This window comes from Halichoeres trimaculatus, unplaced genomic scaffold, assembly GCF_033239565.1.
Source record: "Halichoeres trimaculatus isolate MK-OKI-2021-1 unplaced genomic scaffold, fHalTri1.1 fHalTri1_scaffold_3, whole genome shotgun sequence".
Classification (NCBI taxonomy): domain Eukaryota; kingdom Metazoa; phylum Chordata; class Actinopteri; order Labriformes; family Labridae; genus Halichoeres; species Halichoeres trimaculatus.
This window is the reverse complement of record NW_027437181.1, coordinates 15,991,819-16,010,633: the sequence shown is the minus strand read 5'-3', so window position 1 is coordinate 16,010,633 and position 18,815 is coordinate 15,991,819. Positions and strand designations below refer to the sequence as shown.

General features: G+C 43.0%; 1 protein-coding gene across 11 annotated transcripts in view; it reads left to right on the top strand.

Annotated features, from left to right (window-relative positions):
- cbfa2t3 (CBFA2/RUNX1 partner transcriptional co-repressor 3) overlaps positions 1–18,815 on the top strand; it is a 43,347-nt gene that overhangs the window by 3,089 nt on the left and 21,443 nt on the right. Inside the window, exon 1 of one of the 11 annotated variants that reach the window (XM_074666194.1) lies at positions 6,831–7,538. The exons of 8 other annotated variants lie outside the window; for them this stretch is intronic. The gene's annotated coding sequence lies outside the window, so the exon portion shown is untranslated. Of the gene's footprint in view, positions 1–6,830; positions 7,897–11,374; positions 11,471–18,815 lie in introns of those variants that run through there. 2 more of the 11 variants (XM_074666192.1, XM_074666193.1) reach the window with 2 other exon arrangements.

Below are 18,815 nucleotides of genomic sequence, written 5' to 3'. Positions count from 1 at the left end.
GTGTGTGTGTGTGTGTGTGAGGGAGAGAGAAGTTACCCTCTGTATTTCCTCAGCACCAGCTCTGTGGTTTCTATGAGGAACAGATGTTCACAACTTGATACAGTGCCTCATCCCCCTCTTCTCCCTATCTGCAGTGCCAGCACCACCAACTGTCTGCACACTCACGCACTCACAAACTCACACGCACGCACACACACACACACACACACACACACACACACACACACACACACACACACACACACACACACACACACACACACACACACACACACACACACACACACACACACACACACACACACATTGTCTCTCAGGAAAGGCAGTCATACTGTGGCAACTCTTCTTATGTGAATGTATGGAGGTGTTTTCACCTGCATGCTTGGGACTTTTATTGTCTGTTTCCCTTCGAGCTCAGGCCATGTATCCTGTTCTTGAGTCAACACTTAATACAATCAGGTGTCACTTCCTCTTTGACAGTTTGCTCTTCTGCTGGTCAGCTGCATCCCCTTGTGCAGTGGTCCAGCCATAAGCATGGCACTTCTGCCGAGGGAAAGAGACCAATGCACTCACTGTGCCTGATTCATGTAGCGCTTGAAGAGTGTTTTCATGAATCCTTGAAAATTCTTAAAAATGAGGTGAACAAAATTGAACAAGAAACAGATTTCCTTTAACGAAATATTTCCACTCATGACTATTGACTGTATATAGAGTGGATAGTGTAGCTCTGCCATTTATCATTGTACCGTTTTGAAGCCAAAATACTTACAGGCGCAGCCATTGTAGCATTTGTGCAGCAAGAGTCTGCACAGTAGAGACGATGAGGGATTCTGGGAGAATCTGAGTGGAGCTGGGTGACAAAAATAATAAGTATTCATTTCATTTTATTTTACAATCCCTGAAAAAAATAGACGAGAACAGCAGCTGTCAATCATCGTTATATGTTACATAAAGCCTTGTTTTTAACCTCGTATAACTAATGAAAACGAAACATTTCAGAAAAAAGAGGACCTGAATGCAAGACAGCCAAATGATATCTTCAAATCACCACAACAATCGGACGTGAGAAACCTTTCTACGAGGAGTATTAATTTTTTAAAGTTTGACCACAGCTCATCTGGAATGGCTGGAAAGCCAGATTTTTTAACCTATACCGCAGCCAGTCACCAGGGGGAGCAGTTTTTGTGGGGACCTCACTTCGAGCCAAGCAAGCGGACGTCCATTTTTTTTACAGTCTATGCTCATTACAGGTCTTAAATTTAGATAGCACTTTGATAAATGTCTGAATACTTTTTTATTCACTACTTTTCACAGCGTTTTATCTGATGTCTGTTTATGTTTGGTTAAGACATGCCACTCTTGGTGTATAGCAAGCCTTTACTTTGATAGCTAACATCTGTGCGGTTTTACTGCCTGATGTCTGTCACATCACTAGTCATGATTGTGAGCGACTAAATTTTCTGGTGCCTTGGTAAGTACGGTGAACAATTATCAGTCATACGCTAGCATTTGTTCTGACTGTCACCTGCAGCAGGAGTGAATAACAACAAACCACACTGCATGAGAACACATCATGAGAGTGGAACTCAAGTGGAACCATCAGATGATACAACTGGATACAACACGGCAGCAATAACAATTACAACTTTACACTATACACTTGCTCAATATGGCACACCTTTGCAGTAGTTCTTTTATAATCTCCTTTTTTTTACCTTCTTATTCATTTTTCTTCTGTTAGATCTGGATAAGTCTTAAAATTTATTTCAAGAAGTGTGAAGGAAGCCAGTCCAAGCCCCTTGGTCATTATCAAATCCTTAAAAACATTGTGACTAAAGATGTTTCTCCTTTCCCATACTGACCCAATACCTTAACTTCAGTATCACAAAAACAAGCACAACCATGGAAGAGCAAAATAAGATACATACACATTGATGCTGATGACATTTCTCAAGCTTTCACAATCACTGTACTCCCAGGTTACACTGCATTGTAAGTGGCTGTCATGGTTACATGATCACCACGATCACTTACCTGGAGCTGGCCAGTTAATGGCATAGCATGAGCATTGGATACTGCCTGATTGTGTTAAAAGCCTAATTACCACACTCACTGGAGTGTTTTTGGAGGGGTTCTTTTACAGTTGAGTGTTTTGATTTTAGGACAAAGGATTCCTTTACATATAAAAGAAGCTAAAGTTAAATTTTTTTGAGTAATTTCTAATTTACCTTCAGGAAATAAAAGATATGCATGACACATGAAAACATATTTTACCCAGATAAAAAGCCCAGAGGCATATGAAGAATCTTGAACAAGTATAACCTGATTTATGGACTGTGTTAGAGCATACTTTTGTATCCTCTTTACTAAAAACAAGCTGGATAAAAAATGCCAGAGGTCATGCACTAGAAATTAAGTCTGACACACTGGTTGAAGTGTAAACTGTTGTGTAGTGCTTGTTTTGAGTTGATCCATGGCAGAAACAATCCTGCAAGTCAAGTATTTCAAAGGACATTATTTCTCCCAAAGAGCACGAATTGAATTTTGAATTCCCATCATGTCTGGGTAATTCAGACAACCGACACTTTGCTGCTCGATTGCAAACAAAATGTCACAGGGTCTATGGGTGCAATTTGTAAAAGCAGCATTCCAGCGTGTGTGCTTGAGTGGGTGGGTCAATGATCCGTTACAGCACGGGGTATTACAGAAAGACTCTCTGTCTCATCCTCTTTCATAACATTACAGAGGAGCGGTAGGACAAGCACGCGGTGAAGATGTTAACATAAAAATGGAAGAGAACAACATCCTGAGCAACCTCTTAAGCATGCTTTCAGAGAAACAGCATTAGAGGGAGATTTCTCAACACAAACACAACCAACAAAACACAACTCAGTTGGTTTTTTCCTGTGTTTGATCAAGTGAGATGTTCTCTTTCCTTTTTCACTCTGCAGACTTTAATGACACCTCTTTAAGAGTGTGGTCTGTTAAAGGTGCATAAAGGACGAGAGGATAGGAGAAGAAGAAGAAAAGCGCGCAAACACAATGGGTCTGGCGTTCCTTTCAGTCAGCTCAGGGCCTTATCTCATTTCAACACACTAGCCTGCGACTGCCACTATAGGAAAGGATTTACAATGTGTGTGTGTGAACAGAGGAAATGCTGCAAACTTGTCCCTCGCGCACACACACACACACACACACACACACACACACACACACACACACACACACACACACACACACACACACACACACACACACACACACACACACACACACACACACACACACACACACACACATTTGGAAATAGTCATTACCATGCCAGCAACCAATCAACCGAATCTTACATCAGAAAAAGGACTGAACGATCCCGGAGATGCTGTCACATCACAGAGTTCAAAATTGTGTGTGTTTGTGAGGTGGCACAGAGATAAGCTGAGTGAAATAAAAGAAAAGACAAAGCTGATATAATGCCATCAAAGGGGCTTCTAGTTTTATTAGATGGCACGGAGAGTTCATCCACACGAGTTCCCACCTTATGTGTGTGTCTCTTTGTGCAGTTTATCAGGACAGCCACATTGGAGTGTCACAGCTAACCCAGTGACCGCTCGACAAAAGGCCAAATTAAGAGGAGAGAAGGGCTGTCGTACGGGGAGGCTGACAGGTTGACTGACGTCGCTCCCGAGGAGAATAGCATCCTGTCAATCTCTGGAGCTGTCACCTTGACAGGAATCCTTTCTTTGAATGCAACCCCCATCGCCCAACCTTTCTGTCACTCAAGGCCACACACACATTGACACACAAACACACCTTTTCTCCTTTTAAGTATTCAGCACAGAAAACAAATGAGCCTCCTATAGCACATATTTAGGTGACACACACTCACACACAGCTGCTAGTGTACAGCAAAGGCCATAACTCTGATGGAGAAAAAACTAAAGAGACTGACTTTCATAAACACTTCATCCATCTCCTTGACAACCGTACTTCCACCATGTTACGCTACACGCACTGTAATGGCCTGTGCATCTGCTATGTGTGTAATGCTGATGTTTTTTACTCAGTGTCAGCATGGGTCTGACTGTCTTTTCTGCAGGAGCTTCACTGTAAATCAGTACTGTAAAGACAGAACAAAGTTTTTTTTCTCATGCAAGACACTAGTACGTTTCACTCAAAGAGAGTCGTGACTTCTTCATCTGCTTTTTCCTTGTTTTTTCCCGCTCTATATGAAGGCGGTGTTTGTGCAAAGGCTGCATGGCGAGGCTGGTGAGACCGGAGTCAGGGCAGAGCAGCTGTCTGTGTGTACTTTACAAGCTGGTTCTGTTTGTTCTGTAGACACAGGAGGGGTCAGGAGGGTGTCAGCTTTGTCTTCTGTCCCCCACTATGGCTATGTGTGTGTGTGTGTGTGTGTGTGTGTGTGTGTGTGTGTGTGTGTGTGTGTGTGTGTGTGTGTGTGTGTGTGTGTATGTGTGTGTGTGTGTGTGTGTGTGTGTGTGTGTGTGCCCGCCAGAGGGAGAGAGAGGACAGGTGGGTGGGGTAAAGGGCTGAACAGACCAGTAAGGACAGGTGGAGGATTCTCACTATAGAGGAACCAGATGTACCTGCCATTTTCTGTACCCATGCCTGTATAGTACGTTCCTACTCCTATTCATAAAGAAGTTGTTTTTTTGATGAAGGTGGTGGTGCAGTAGTATGATATAATAAATACTCCAGAGTCAACCTTTCATCCACAGAAAAGTCAAAACATTGAACTGAAGATGAAAACTGCTGCTTATTAAACTGTAGAACGGGTAGCTTAAGGTTTAACAACTATCATGTACCTGTCATACAGATGTTAGTCCAGTGTTTACACTGTCACAAAACAGTTTGACAATTAAATCTCTCATGCTCAATTTTTTCGAACTACAAAAAAAAGTGTTTGTCCAAAGTCACAGATTTATTACAAACAAAGAAATATGCAACATTGAAATGCAAAAACCTGCAGGCAGCCTGTTTAAACACAGCCAAAATAGTCTAACTCTTCACCGCTTCCTGTCAGTAGTTGATGTCCAGCAGAACAGCTGATTTAATTTCTCTGCTGACCAATTTTAAAATATTCTATTTTTTTACCAGTGTTCGATTGTCATCCAGATTAATGATTCAAATGATCTCTCTCTGCCCCTAACACACGCTTTTCAGGTGATCAGAGAGAGAGCGACAGAAGTCCTTCCTGCTAATGCAAGATTGTGTTTTGAAAAGCTGTGTGCAGCTTGTTGCTGCTGATGAGGCAAAATGATACATCAGTAACAAGTCTCACTCATGTCTTGTGATTTCAGATATTGAATGAAACACATAGACTGTACAATAAATGACATAGTCCCCTTGACGTTACCTGTCTGTTTCTGAAACAAAGTTTTGAAGCAAATCGGCTTGTGCGGTCATTGGAAATGAGGGCTGGCTTTGAGTCTCCAAATTAACAGCTTTGTGCGCCGGTCAGTTACATGAGCTGAGCTGTATCTCTGATTGGGCAAACTAGTGATCTTAATTTCGTCCACACTGCTGAGTTTGAAAAAAATTCAGGTTCTTCTGCAGCCAGCTTCAAGTGGGCACTTAAGTAACAGATCGGAAATTGCTGCTAGGTGAAACACTGTTTAAGATGAGGGTTGTGTAACATATTAATAGAATAATCATGAAGGAAGCATTGCTACATGGGATTTTTGGATGGCACAAGGGATGGCCAATCAGATTTCATGAATGGACTAAGCCACCCCTGGTCACCCTTTGGAAATCACCCTGCATTAGTACAGAGCAAAATATACACTTTGGAGGATTTTTTTTAAAACTGTAAACTAGAAACATAACATGCCTTTGTGGATTTTCTAAATATAGTTAGATGATTAAAAAAATCTAATTTTGCAGCTTCATTTGTAGTCCATTAACAGATGTCACACTGTCACCTTTAAAAGAAATACAATGTTTTAAGAGCCAATTAAAGAGGATGTAAAGATGTGTTATACACACTGGAACAACATAAATGCTATATTATCAGGGACTATAAAAGGGACATAAAGATGCATATAATGTGTGCAGAGCAATAAAAGAGAAGCATTAATGATAGTGATAAAAAAGGACTATTTCCATACAGGACAGACATGGTATCTTCCACGTATACTTCCCAAACTGATTCTAACATCAGAAAGAAAACTGATTTTAAAATCTCTACATTTTTAATTCGTGTTTGTTCACTGCTCTTTTAAAAAGACGTTCCTGTCATTTTTTTCAAGCACTAAATAAGTCAAAGTCTGCAGTCTCATGGACTCAATCCTGCTCCTCTTGTTGTGCTCGTGATCCTGATATGAGGAAACAGCGGCCCCCACGGGTAGACAGCGGCACAGCAAAACAGTCTCACTAAACGCCTTTTGATTTGATGCTTTTGGCATCTGATTAAGTAGAAGGGATCTGATGTGTTTTGTAGTCATATTAAGAGAATGTTAATTTTTGGATACTTTTCTTTTCATGTGAATGTGAAAGTGGAAAAATGTACGCTCTTAATCACAAATATTGTTAAGAAATCCAATGCAGTAGAATTTATTCACCAGTGGTTTTATAGTAATTTATTTATATGAATTTTGGGGGATTATTTGGATCTTCTTCAATTTAGAGAGGATTCCTGTACAATAGCTGCCAGCTCCTGTCTCTGATGGTACCCGAGAGAGAGAGAGAGAGAGAGAGAGAGAGAGAGAGAGAGAGAGAGAGAGAGAGAGAGAGAGAGAGAGAGAGAGAGAGAGAGAGAGAGAGAGAGGTTAGGAGCTCCAGATGGTGTTTAAACGCAGACAGAAGGCTACAGCGAGGACAGAGAGAGAGGAGGAGGAGGAGAGAGCCGCGGTTACTGCGCACAGTGGGCCCATACGCTCCACTCATCACTGAAGACAAAACAACTAGTCTGAATAACCCCACATTATTCTTTGGCTGGAAAAAGAAATCCTAAAATAAGCCCAGCTAACTGATAATTACTCTGGCAGAGGTGAACATTTTTTTGTGAACCAGGCAAGTCGGCGGAGGATCGGCGGCGCGTCGGAGGAAGAGGAGGAGAGGGACCGTACAGAGAAACGTGGAGGGTCCGCAGGCTGAGCTGAAACTCTGTTTTTAAGGCAGAAAAAGGAGCCAAATTAATTTCCCAGGATATACAATGAGTTTTTCTTGACAGCACGGACTCTGGTTGAAGTATGATCGAGAGGGTTTAAAGTTGGAGGAATAAAAGACGCAAACAGGAGAAACCGCATCGTAATATTTTGCGTTTTTACGCGAGCGGGTTTGACTCTACAGCAACAAAACTAAAAACTGTTCATAGTAGTGAACTTAAATGAAAGGACGTCCGTGCAGTTACACTTTTGTTTTTTCTTCTATTTTCCCGGTCTGAGATGGTTAACATGAGCAAGAGAGCGGATTTACATGACTGGGACAAGTTGTGATTTTTTCCTCACACCACCATCTCCATCAGAACCTGTTTGCTGAAAAAAGAAAGAAAAAACAAGGACCGCAAAACCAAAGACATAAATGTGCGTAAGGATTCAATTTTTTTTCCTTTTCGATATAACTGAGAAAAGAAATACCTCATAATTTATTAAACCTGGAAAGCCAATAATATCCCTTTGTGAACTCCCAAAGGAAAGTTAAACATTTTCTTTTGTCAGACTGTGGCTTCAGCCCCTCTTTCCTCTCTATGCTTCAAACACAGTTTTGAGCAGAAAATCGAGGATAACACCTGAATAACCCCCCTCTCTTTAGCAGATAAGGCTTTACCCTTTTGTTTTCCCAAATAATGAAGATGGAGTCGATATAAAACCTCTTAAAGAAACCATTCTGTGTGGATTATCACCCCTACAATTACCTCAGCCTGACCTCGACCTTCACAAAGTAAGTGCAACCTGTAAACTCCAGCAAATCATGGGGGAACATTGTATTTGTTATTGGTAGAAATGACTTTATTTAGTCTGGCGTGAGCCCACACTTGTTTCCTGTTCCTTTTTTAAGAAAATTTGTTGTAATGGGGAAAATGTGTTTCCCTTTAAGAGGGTTAGTGCTTTAATTTATTGAATTTGAACCATCGTTTTGATCTACATCATGTTAGCAGTTCTGATAGATCAGAGGGTGGGAGATGGTCTTTTGGACCATGTCTTTTCTTTGATATACTTTTTTTTTTCCTATTTAACCCTTTATTTTAGGCTCTTTTAATTTATTGAACAGTAAGTTCAGTTATCTCCAGTATGCAAAGTGAAACAAATATAGAGAAAACAATGCATTTCTTATCAGTGGAGAGGCACTTAAGTTTTTATATGCAGTTGTTATCATAGAGGTGGAGATATGCACATACAGCTGGTCCTAGAAATTGTTGCATATCATAATTTTATCTGATTCGGGCAATTCATGCAGGTATATTAGGGAGACAACATAAACATTAGGTCTATTTGATTTTTGTTGTAGCATATATGCACTCTTATCTTTGTATTTACTTCTTTTGTTACTTGTACTGAGAGAGACAGAGGGAGACAGGGAGTTGATGTGTTGTTTGCCCCATCAGCCTGTGCTGGACATCAAAGTGATGTTGCACAAAGTGATGACTCCAAATCTTTGGACTCTGTGAACTACATGTTCACCTGGAAGTGATGCTTTCAGACCTTTACCCTGAACTGAACTCTAAAAGCCTCCCCACACACAAGTGTACCTTACCACAGCGAGAATCCATTTAGTAGACAAAGCAGAATCAAAGAGACCAATTCTCCTTCTTTTTTGATTGCAGGGTGTTCCTGTAGAGATAAAAACTTGCAAAGGCTTTAAAAAGCGAGGGGTAGTGGAAGTGTTTAACAGAAGTTCTATGGTAACTGCAGAAAATAACACAGCAGTAAATTGATATAAAAGCTTGGATCATGGTGGATGATTTATTCTGACCCTGGTAACTGTGGGGGACACTCCCTGAGAAGAACAAGTCCTACCAGAGGTTTCTCTCCCCCCACTTGAACAGCCTCAGCAGCGCTCTCTTCCGCCTGTGAGTGCAACAGTAAAACACTCAGGCCATTTCTCTGCAGGACGTGGCCTTGTATAATTGGCCCTGGTAAATATCATCTGAATAATTGAACAGTTGATAATAGTCTCAAACAATGGACGGGAGGTTGCAGAGGTGAAACCGCAGTGCACACACCCTGCCTCACCGCACATTATACCTCCATCACCACCACCACAAACGGGCATCTCTTCCTCTCAGCCTTCATCACTCAGCTGGGCCCAGCCCGCCACTCGCTTGGGCAGATGTCACCTCTTCATCATTAAGTAGCTCTCTCTTAAAAGGCATGCCATTCATTATGACCTCAGAGTGTTTATTCACTACATATAGACCACAGGTGCATGAATGGGATGTAGTCAATCTAATGTACAGAAGGAAACAGGCCGCAAGACTTTTAAAAGAGCATCAGAGCTGGGATCTTCTGAAGAAACAGCATCAAACTGCATTTATTTCAGACATATAATAAATGTATGAATAAGTCAAAAGAGCAATGTATAAACAGAAAACCTATACCGCTGTCTTAATTTTAAGACTCAGTTTAATGCAGAATGTGTTGGATAAAGTTACTTTTACTCCCTCTGCTTCACAACAACCATCCATTATGCAACACTATATACTTTGACTGGCCGCTATAAAGTTCTCTACATCAAACCTACTTTAGCTCTTTATAGTAAAAAAAAAAAAAACTGAGAAAGACAAGAAACACTTTGCATAATTTCCTTTTCTTTCTGGCTTTATTAACCTGTGATCTGTTGCTGCTGTCCAAGACACATCATGCCTAATGTTTCACCACATAAGTATCAGGAGAACAATATTATTTTGTACTCTGCATGTGCCAGGACTAACAAGATAATTCATGAGAGAGTAACATCCAAAAAAGCTGCAAGAAATGGTGCAAGTCCTTCCTCTTTACTATTGTGGGCATCTATCAGTGTCTGTGTCACCAGGTGCAGGTAAAAAGACTGTCTACACCTGATCTGGGTACAGCTTGCGTGTTTACTGTAAGAGTGTGTGGGCTTGTCAAGTGTGCATAGTGCATGTGTGTGTGTGTGGTAATTATTGTGATCTAAATGTGGGCTGTGCAGGTGAAACTGGCTGGCTCCTAATTAATGAGCAGAGCAGATGGCCTCGGGTGGGCGATGGTGGAGCTGCAAGTGCACAGCGAGCTGGTCAGGTGGTCAGCACTGCACACACACACACACACACCTGGGTCATCACAAGCTGGTCAAGGCACAACCATCAGGGCTGTGTTTGTGTGTGTTAATGTGCATATGTGTTTATGAGGACTTCTTGTTAGTTTGCAAACAAAATGCATACAGTGTGAGCCTTCATTATATGATGTGTATCAGTTAGATGAGAGCTTAACTAACAAAGAGGTTTAAGGTGTCAAAGTGAACCAGATTTTGAATTAAAACCGAGTAGTGATAGTAGCACTATTGCGCACTGCACATTTGAATTTAGACTTTGTTTTTACTTTATTTACTTTACTACATGTGAGATTTTCTCACTGTCCTGCGCAGAAAAACAGGACGACTTCTGTATGAATTCATTTTTAACATGCATCAACAGGTTTGAGATGTTAAACTTTAGCCTTGTGTCTGTTTTTATACCTTAAATTGTCAGTTTGACACTCAAATAGAGGACTGTTCCCTTGATCTGATGATAGATGCAAACACTGCACTACACCAGATTAAGATGTATTAAAAGTAAGTACACTTGAGTCTATTTTGTGTCACAGAGAGGAAGTAACTACAGTAGTAACCATGCTGAAGAAACCATAATTGTTGTTGGTAAATGGAGGGTTTTCACCAGTTTCACCCCTGTGAGTGTGTTTTCATGGCAAACTGCTCATTTGAAAAATATTTCCTCAGAGAAGAGGATGGATGGATTCTTATGGCGTGGATGGCTCTTCAGTTTTTCTGTTTTTGCTGATTGGATGCCCACAGCCAGAACAAAGTGTAGTCACTGTAAAGTTAAAATGAGATCAGAGAGCATATATTTCTGTTTTTTTTTTGTGGCAATATAGCCAGAAAGTGATGGAGGGAGTGATGAAGTGACTTTCCTGATGTGTAATCTCTATGGTTTCACTGCTGTTTATCCTAATACACAGTGGGAAAGACCAGTGTGGCTCTGGCCGCCTTCTTCTCCATCTTCCATCCTCTCTGTGTGAATGTATGTGAGTTTCTGTGTGTGTTGGTGTGTGTGTGTGTTGGTCTGCTCTTGCCGGGTCTGTTCCACATGTGTTTGACATTACTGTGACAAGGCTGCCCAGCCTCTCGGGGGAGATGGAGAATGTCAGAGAGGAGAGCGGAGAAGCGAACAGCTTCCCAACATCTGATGGAATGAGAAACACACTCGCTGGATGGCCGGCCTGCTGACGCCACAGCGTGGGAGCAGAGCAGAGGGTGGAGGCCAAGTAAAACCCCAAATGTGTGTGTGTTAAATATCACTCTTTTTCTCCTTTCCTCGTTTGATTCCCTACATGTGCACAACTCCTCTTATTCCCAAGAAAAACATTTATAAACACACATTATCACAATTCCTTTTCTATGAGTAAGGAGCAGGTGACGTTTTTTTTTGCTACCCTACCTTCCAGTTTTTCAGGGGTGAAAACCATTTATGGCGGAGCATATCTGGAAATTATTTGTTGAATTGCCTCTTCATTACTTTGACGTATACGGCTCTGACAAATTGCATCCTCAATTATGCATTTCAAAAGACAGCACATTTGCCATTGCACAGGAATGCTTCCTCATAAATGCGACTGCAAACAAGTGTCACAACATTTCTGAATTGCTGACATCAAGAGAATGAGGAAAAAAAGGCTTCCTCCCCCTCCCTTCCTTGTCTTGTGCCTGCTTCACCGTCCGCTCTCCCTCCTCACCTTTTACTTCCCCACTTGCCCGCTGACCCCTGACCTCATTTTCACCTCTCCTCTCCTCCCTGTCCCATTCTCCCAGCAGCACCTTCCTTCTCCTTCATGATAGGAAGTGTGTTCAGATCCGAGTCAGACACAGGAAACAGCTGGGCTAATCTACAGTAGCGCTGAGCCCTGTGTTAATCAGACCAAACGGACAGGTCAACAGAGAAAATGGGAAGTTCCTATCGCCAATGCTACCTGATATAATGACCCCCTCCCTTTCCTCGCGCCTGACACTGAGGGTTTTTACCACAGGCGGGGAAAACAAGTACAAAAGAAACACAGATTGATGTTATTAAGGTCTCCACACTGAATCAGTCCTCTCTGGACGTCTGGGGAAGTGCTGCTAGCAATGAGCACGCAGGCTGAGATTGTAGAGGAAAGCACGTCTCTCTTACTCTTTTTGCTTTCCCTCCCTCCTCTCTCTATGTACAGTATTTGTGAAATTAAAAAAAAGCCGTTATCTCCTGGAAACAGATCCTGTGCCACACAGATGGTTCCGTCTCTCTTCAAATGGGAGGCTGAGCCGCTGAGTGCCGTTGTGTGTTACCAGTTAGCTGCGCAGACCTTAATCTCGGCTCCAGTCTTCCTTCCTCTGCCTCTCTGTCTGTCTCTCTCCACTCATACACACACACACACACACACACACACACACACACACACACACACACACACACACACACACACACACACACACACACACACACACACACACACACACGCACACATTCAGACAAACTTTGCCTCTTCTAGATAAAAATACTGCATGTGTAAGGAGGTAATTTCATAGGGGAGAGGACATTTTGGGCTATTTGAAGTGCAGAGAAAAGTCAGGGTGGTTCTTAATATGTCAAAGGGCAACAAAATGACTTATCACCCGGCAGTTTGTTCATCACCAGGAGCAACATTGTTGTTTAGGGCTGTAACTAAAGGTTTTCTGACCTCAAATTTCAGGAGTGACTTCATTTTGCTTAAAACTTAATTTTTTAACACTTGTAAAAGATCACCTAACGACACAGAGCATGTTTTGCTACTTTATCGCGCATACATTTCACACCGAAGGAGACAAGAGGATAATTAAGTTTTAAAAGGTCTGGTGCAATTCTTGATTATATAAAATGGCCTCACAAACATATATCAAGATGGAAAACAAAATTGACAATATGAACAAGGATTGAATAGCAAACAAAAATAAATTTAATGCTCAGAGAAAGTTTTTATTCTCGTTTTGTGTTGGAAAAATAAGACTTTTAATTGTCGAGTTGTTACAGTCTTCAAGCACTGACCTTTACTTTACTTTGCCACTCTCACAATAAGCTGTAACTGTTTGTCATCCACCAACTTCACATGACAGCGGGTCATCTTAATTTGCCAATTAGCTCACATAAACACCATGTTATTGGCACCACATTCACTCTCTTTCTTCGCCCTCTCGCTCTGTTTTTGTGGCGGCGTCCTGTAGTCGGCTCGTGTCCCAGAGGAGGAGCTGGTATTTATTTCAGCGGCTTCCAGCATGAGCTGGCTGTGGGCTAAATGGAGAAACTGTCAAAGCTTCTCTCTAACCTGTCACATGATTGCCCCCCTCCACCAACACCACCAGCACCTCCTTCTCCCTGTGTTTTGTGTGTGTCAATGTGTGTACGTGTGAAACCTATGTGGTCCTGCAGGATAATACCGAACACCCTGCCCATGCCTGGCTAATGTCAGGAGCTATTGTTGCTGTGCCTGCGGGCCAAATGAAGAGGCATGAGAGCGCTGGCAGGCTGCGGGGAGCAGTTCAGGCTGCAGACAGTGTTGTCAGCTCTGACAGCTCCATAGTGACAGAGCAGACATTTAACACTGAAATGAAATGAAATACATGACAACAAGCAGGAGAATGACTAATCTGCTGTTTGTTTTCCTATCTTAGCTGTAAGTGACAGCTCAGTGTCAGGGCTTTAACAGCACACAAAGCATAGGAGAGAGAAAATAAGCAGCGACAATTCATATTTACATGCAAAGAGTCAGGTTTATGAGGTGGACAGATGAGATGCTGCTGTTACTGAAGTGTGTGTCCATGTGTGTGTGTGTGTTGCCAGGGTCAAATCTAAGTCTTTTGTGCTCCATAAATCAGCAGGCAGCAGCAGTCGCAGTGACGTAAGAACAAACAGAGCTGCTCTCTGGCTGCAGCTGGCTGAAAGGAGGGAGAAACAGGAATACAGAGAGGGGAAAGAGAGAGCAGGACAGCAGCTGTCAGGCCTCCATCGCGCACCTGTCACACAGGAAGTGAGCGCCGGCCACTGTTTCCTGGATACACCTCCTCAAACAGCGCTCCTGGAAGAAACAGAGGGAGGACATCTGCTATGAGGGAAACACAGACAGGTGGACAGCCTGACATGATCAATAGATAAAGAGATTTGAGAAAAAGAAATGTCCAATAACGAGCATGAAAACAATGCAGAGTTTCTCATGTCTGGTTTGTGATTTGGTGTGTGTATTGGGACTGAGAAGGATGTTTGTGTTGTCGCTGAGCTCGGTGACAGACAGGTCACTCTGTGAAGACTCCAGCCTGACTCTCCCACAAACACAATAAGCCTACATGTCCTAAACTTAACAGTGGGACATTCCCACGCTTTCTCCTCTCACCCTCCGCCTCCCCCTTATGACCAATATGAACTAATCCAGATGTAGTGTAGCTGCTCACAGATGTACACATAACTCTCTTCACATGGTTTTCCCCCTCAAATGCTACTCCTTCATGTTTCCCCAGCCTCTTTCATCATTCACACCACAGTCTCAAACCGTTCCCAGCAGGAAGTGATGTCACTGGATGCTGCAGTGCTGCTGATGAGGCATTTGGAGCTGCTGTCTCCTGTCTTGATTCTCCTCCCAGCCTCCAGAGCTGTCTGCTCTCCCCCTCGCCTGTGTTATGCCTGCTGTTGGTGGAGAAGCTTTTCTTTGTTTGTCAGGCTTGTCAGGCTGGGTCCTCCTGAGGCCCCCCTTGCCCTATTCCCAGGCTGCCCTTCATGCTGCCTGTATGCAATTAACGGAGTAATTAAAAGCCTGATGAGCTAATTGGTGCTGGGTGAGGCTGCAGGTGTTTGGATCAGGGAGTGTGTTTGTGGAGGTGCATTTATTGTAAACATCCTCTGACAGAGAGGGGGCTCAGTTCAAACATATTCTCTTTGTTGTGCTTTAATAGATCTTTTCCTCACTTCATAATGATTATTTGAAGTTGCAATAGTTACAATAATAACATTCAAATGCAGTTATTGGCATCAGCTCAATTTAATTTATCACAGAGTCACTCCTTGTTGGGATTTAATATGAAAATTCTGCTGCCTGTCCAGAACCAGATGTTTTGTCAAAGTCTGTTATATTCAGGTCACACAGCATAACTCTCAAACCAAACAGGTGTGGTTGTTTTCAAGTGTTGTTCATTCAGAAATCCTTTTTGCTCTGTGGCTTTGCTAGTGCTGTACCAGAAGGGAATAGTCAGGCCATGTATTATTTCTCCCCAAGCTTCATTTATGACGTTGTACAAAACGAACTGTAGGCGAACAAAATGAAAAACATTTGGACACCACATCTTTCTCCTGTGACTTTTAACCCCATTGTCGGTAGGGATGCACCGATCCAAGTTTTCTGGTACCAAGTTTTCTGATACCCGAGCTTTGGATAGCAATCGATACCAATCCAATACCAGTGTTAAATAATAACCTGCATCCCCTACTGTGGGATAACACTGGTAATGTTTTGGCTAAAAGGCAAAAATTGAGTATATGGAATAACTGAAGTTAATATTTATTCAAACCATAAAATAAGCCTGCCGGGAAAATAAAGGCGTAGAGCTGGTTGCCTGGATCAAATTGAATATTTGTCACCTGCAACTATTGGACACTTTGAGTCAACATTTAGGGTGAGATTTATGCTTTTTTAAACAGTAGGACACAAAACAGAAAATTGTAAACTCACCAAAAAAGTTGACTATAATGTCTTAAATTCTAGACCTGGCCTTGTAAGTTTTCATTCTTAAGCAGAACTCTGTTTCTTTCTGTTTTATCACCATTAACTGGATATAAAGACAGATTATGACATGTCTGACAGAGCCCACTTGCTGGGCTCATCTGAAAGAGGAAGATAGTCTGATTCAAAGTTAAAACATGACAGCCTGAGGCTGAGCTCTCAGCTGGCAAAACAAGGCACATGGCTGTCAGGATGAGGAGGAAGATGTCGACAAGAGAGAACAAAGGAGGGTTATCATGCAGAGCAGAAGCTTCATGTAAATCCTTCTCCGCTCATGTCTGTCTGCATGTCTGTCTCTCTGACCTGTTCCCAGATGTATGTGTAGTCACCTCCCGTTATAGTCGTGAGTGTGTGTGCCTCTCTCTTTCTTTTCTCCCACTTCCTCCCCTGTCTCTCCCTCCCTCCCTCTCTCTGTTTCTGTTTCCCTCCCCTCTCTCTTCGTGGCAGCTGTGCTGGTGATGGCTGTGTGCCCATGGTGCAAGCTGGCTGTGGGGTCCCAGGTGGTCCACATGACAGTTATTGATGTTCAGGTGTTCAACTCCTCTCACACAGAGACCCTGGAGCCACACACAGATATACACACATCCAGAAACAGGCTCAAGATGCACAAAACACATGCATGCACTCCGATGTAGATCACACGCAGACACAAAATACATGCAAATAGTCATGTGTTTGCACAATTATGAGCAAAAGTGTGTTTTCTTCCCCTGCTGCTGAGGGAGTACAACAGAGGATTCATGCACACAGCTGCCGGGCTGTCTGGCGGGGAACCTGGATTACACTTTTCATAACAACAAGATCTTCATTGGGAAATTGTATGCAAACTAATTTGTAGTATCCAGAATTTGTTGCCCTTTTTGTGGGGTGGGATAGCTGGTGTTGTTACTAGTGCCCAGTGCAGTCCTAACACACTCCAGATGTGTCTGGCTGGCCGGGGAGTTGTTCTTGGCACAGCCGCCTCGGCTGAATGTCACAAATACTTTCCTTTATTTAGGAATGGTTCTGGGTTAGTGGCTGCAGAGGAAGAAGGAGGCGAGGATGGATGGTTGGGTAGGGGAGTGAAAAGAGGAGAGGCAGATGAAAAGAGCAAAATAAATGATTAGCAATGTAGAGAGACAGGGGAGAGGAAGGAGAGGAAAAGATGTAGAGGGGCAGAAGATGGAGAAGGAGGAGGAGGAGGGAGTGGTGAGTGAGCGAAGCAGAAACAGCTCCAGTCTAGCATCTGGATTTTATTAGCAGCCGTTGGGAAAATCTGAAAAGGAAGTTTTTTCTCTGCGAGCACGTCGGCAGCAGTGATATGCTGCACATAACCACTTCACTGCCGACGAGAGGAGCCAGGCCCTCCCAGAGGAGAACAGATGGTCGCTAGAACTTCAATACAATTACATCAATAACAGCTTTCACAGATAGAAGCACTGTGTGACAGGATCCCTGCAGCTCCAAGAGGCAAAGTACAACTCCTCTACCCTTAGCACCCCTGGCTCGGCATACGCTGTCTTTAATCTGCCCTCACTCCCTGCTCGTCCTCAAGTTGGCCTTGTTTTTCCTGCCAGTTTAAAACCAGTGAACAATCATTGATTTGCTCATGGTAATCTGATCAAAGACAGTACGGCTTTTGTCAGTGCTTAATAAGCAATACTTCTCCACCCCCCTCATCCCCTGTTTGTGTTTTTTTGTTCAACATGTTTGTTCAGCCGGCACCGCATGTGTACTATCACATGGATTCTCAAGTAACATAGGGGAAAATATGTGTTTGTGTCCGCAGCATGAGCATATGCATCCAGCAAAACTTTGTAAGCATGTGTGGGTACATCTGTGCATCTATTTGAGCATGTGTTTGTGTGTGTGTGCACGCAGGCACTGCACAGGCCTGTCTCCCACCCTGTCATTAGTGAGAGCTTTAAAGCCTCTGAACTCTAAATCAGCTCAAGATGAAGTGGAGTCTGCGATCTGTCTGCAGAGGCAGCCTGCTGACACACACACACACACATACACACATACACAATCCCATTTTACCTGTGACCAAGTTCAGACTTCACACTGATGACAACCTGTAAAGCAAAATATAGAGCTATCAGGCCAACAGGAGGAAGAAATGATTTTTTGTAGATTGCTCTTGGCCAGAGGAAGATTGGTCTCCTGCGTCAGCAGTCTTTTTCTCTTGAATGCCATTTGGGCCCGATGTATAAAAGTAGATGTTGCCATGGGTGCTGTAGTCTTAAGTCTTGGGTCCAGGGCACAGGGTTGCAATCCCCATGTTTTGATATGAAGGCCTGGTGGGAGGCTTGGGGCCAGGGGCTCAGGCTCTGTTTGTGTGGACTCCTCAGCGGCCTGATAGGGAACAGATGTGGGAAGGCAGGCGGCCGGGCAGCCAGCCAGAGCAGCTGGGAGAAATTAAAAACAACAGCATTCCTGGAGACTGGGGGAATTACAGTGTGAGGGGGAGAGGGAGGGGGTGAGGGATGTAAGGAGCGAGAGGGAGAGAGTTTTAAGGCTATGTGGTCACTGAGGAGAGTCTCCGTGGAGAGTGAGCGATTGAATAGGCAGAGGGGGATTTAAGGGGACTGTTCTGTAGCGGTTAGCTGAAGCTAATACGTTTCAGCTGTATCTCCAATGGAAGCACGCACACACTCACACACAGATATGCACACTGTCAGCGCACAGACATATGCCAGTATGAAATGAGACGAAAACGCATCTGAATGGTCTCATAACGGCTTGTCATTACATGATGCTGTTTATTTGTACTTAAATGTGTGTTTATTTTTAAGGGTTTAAGTGATTGCATATGTCTTTAAATGTATAATGAGGCACAAAAACAGCTTCAGAAAGTTAGACAAACCACTA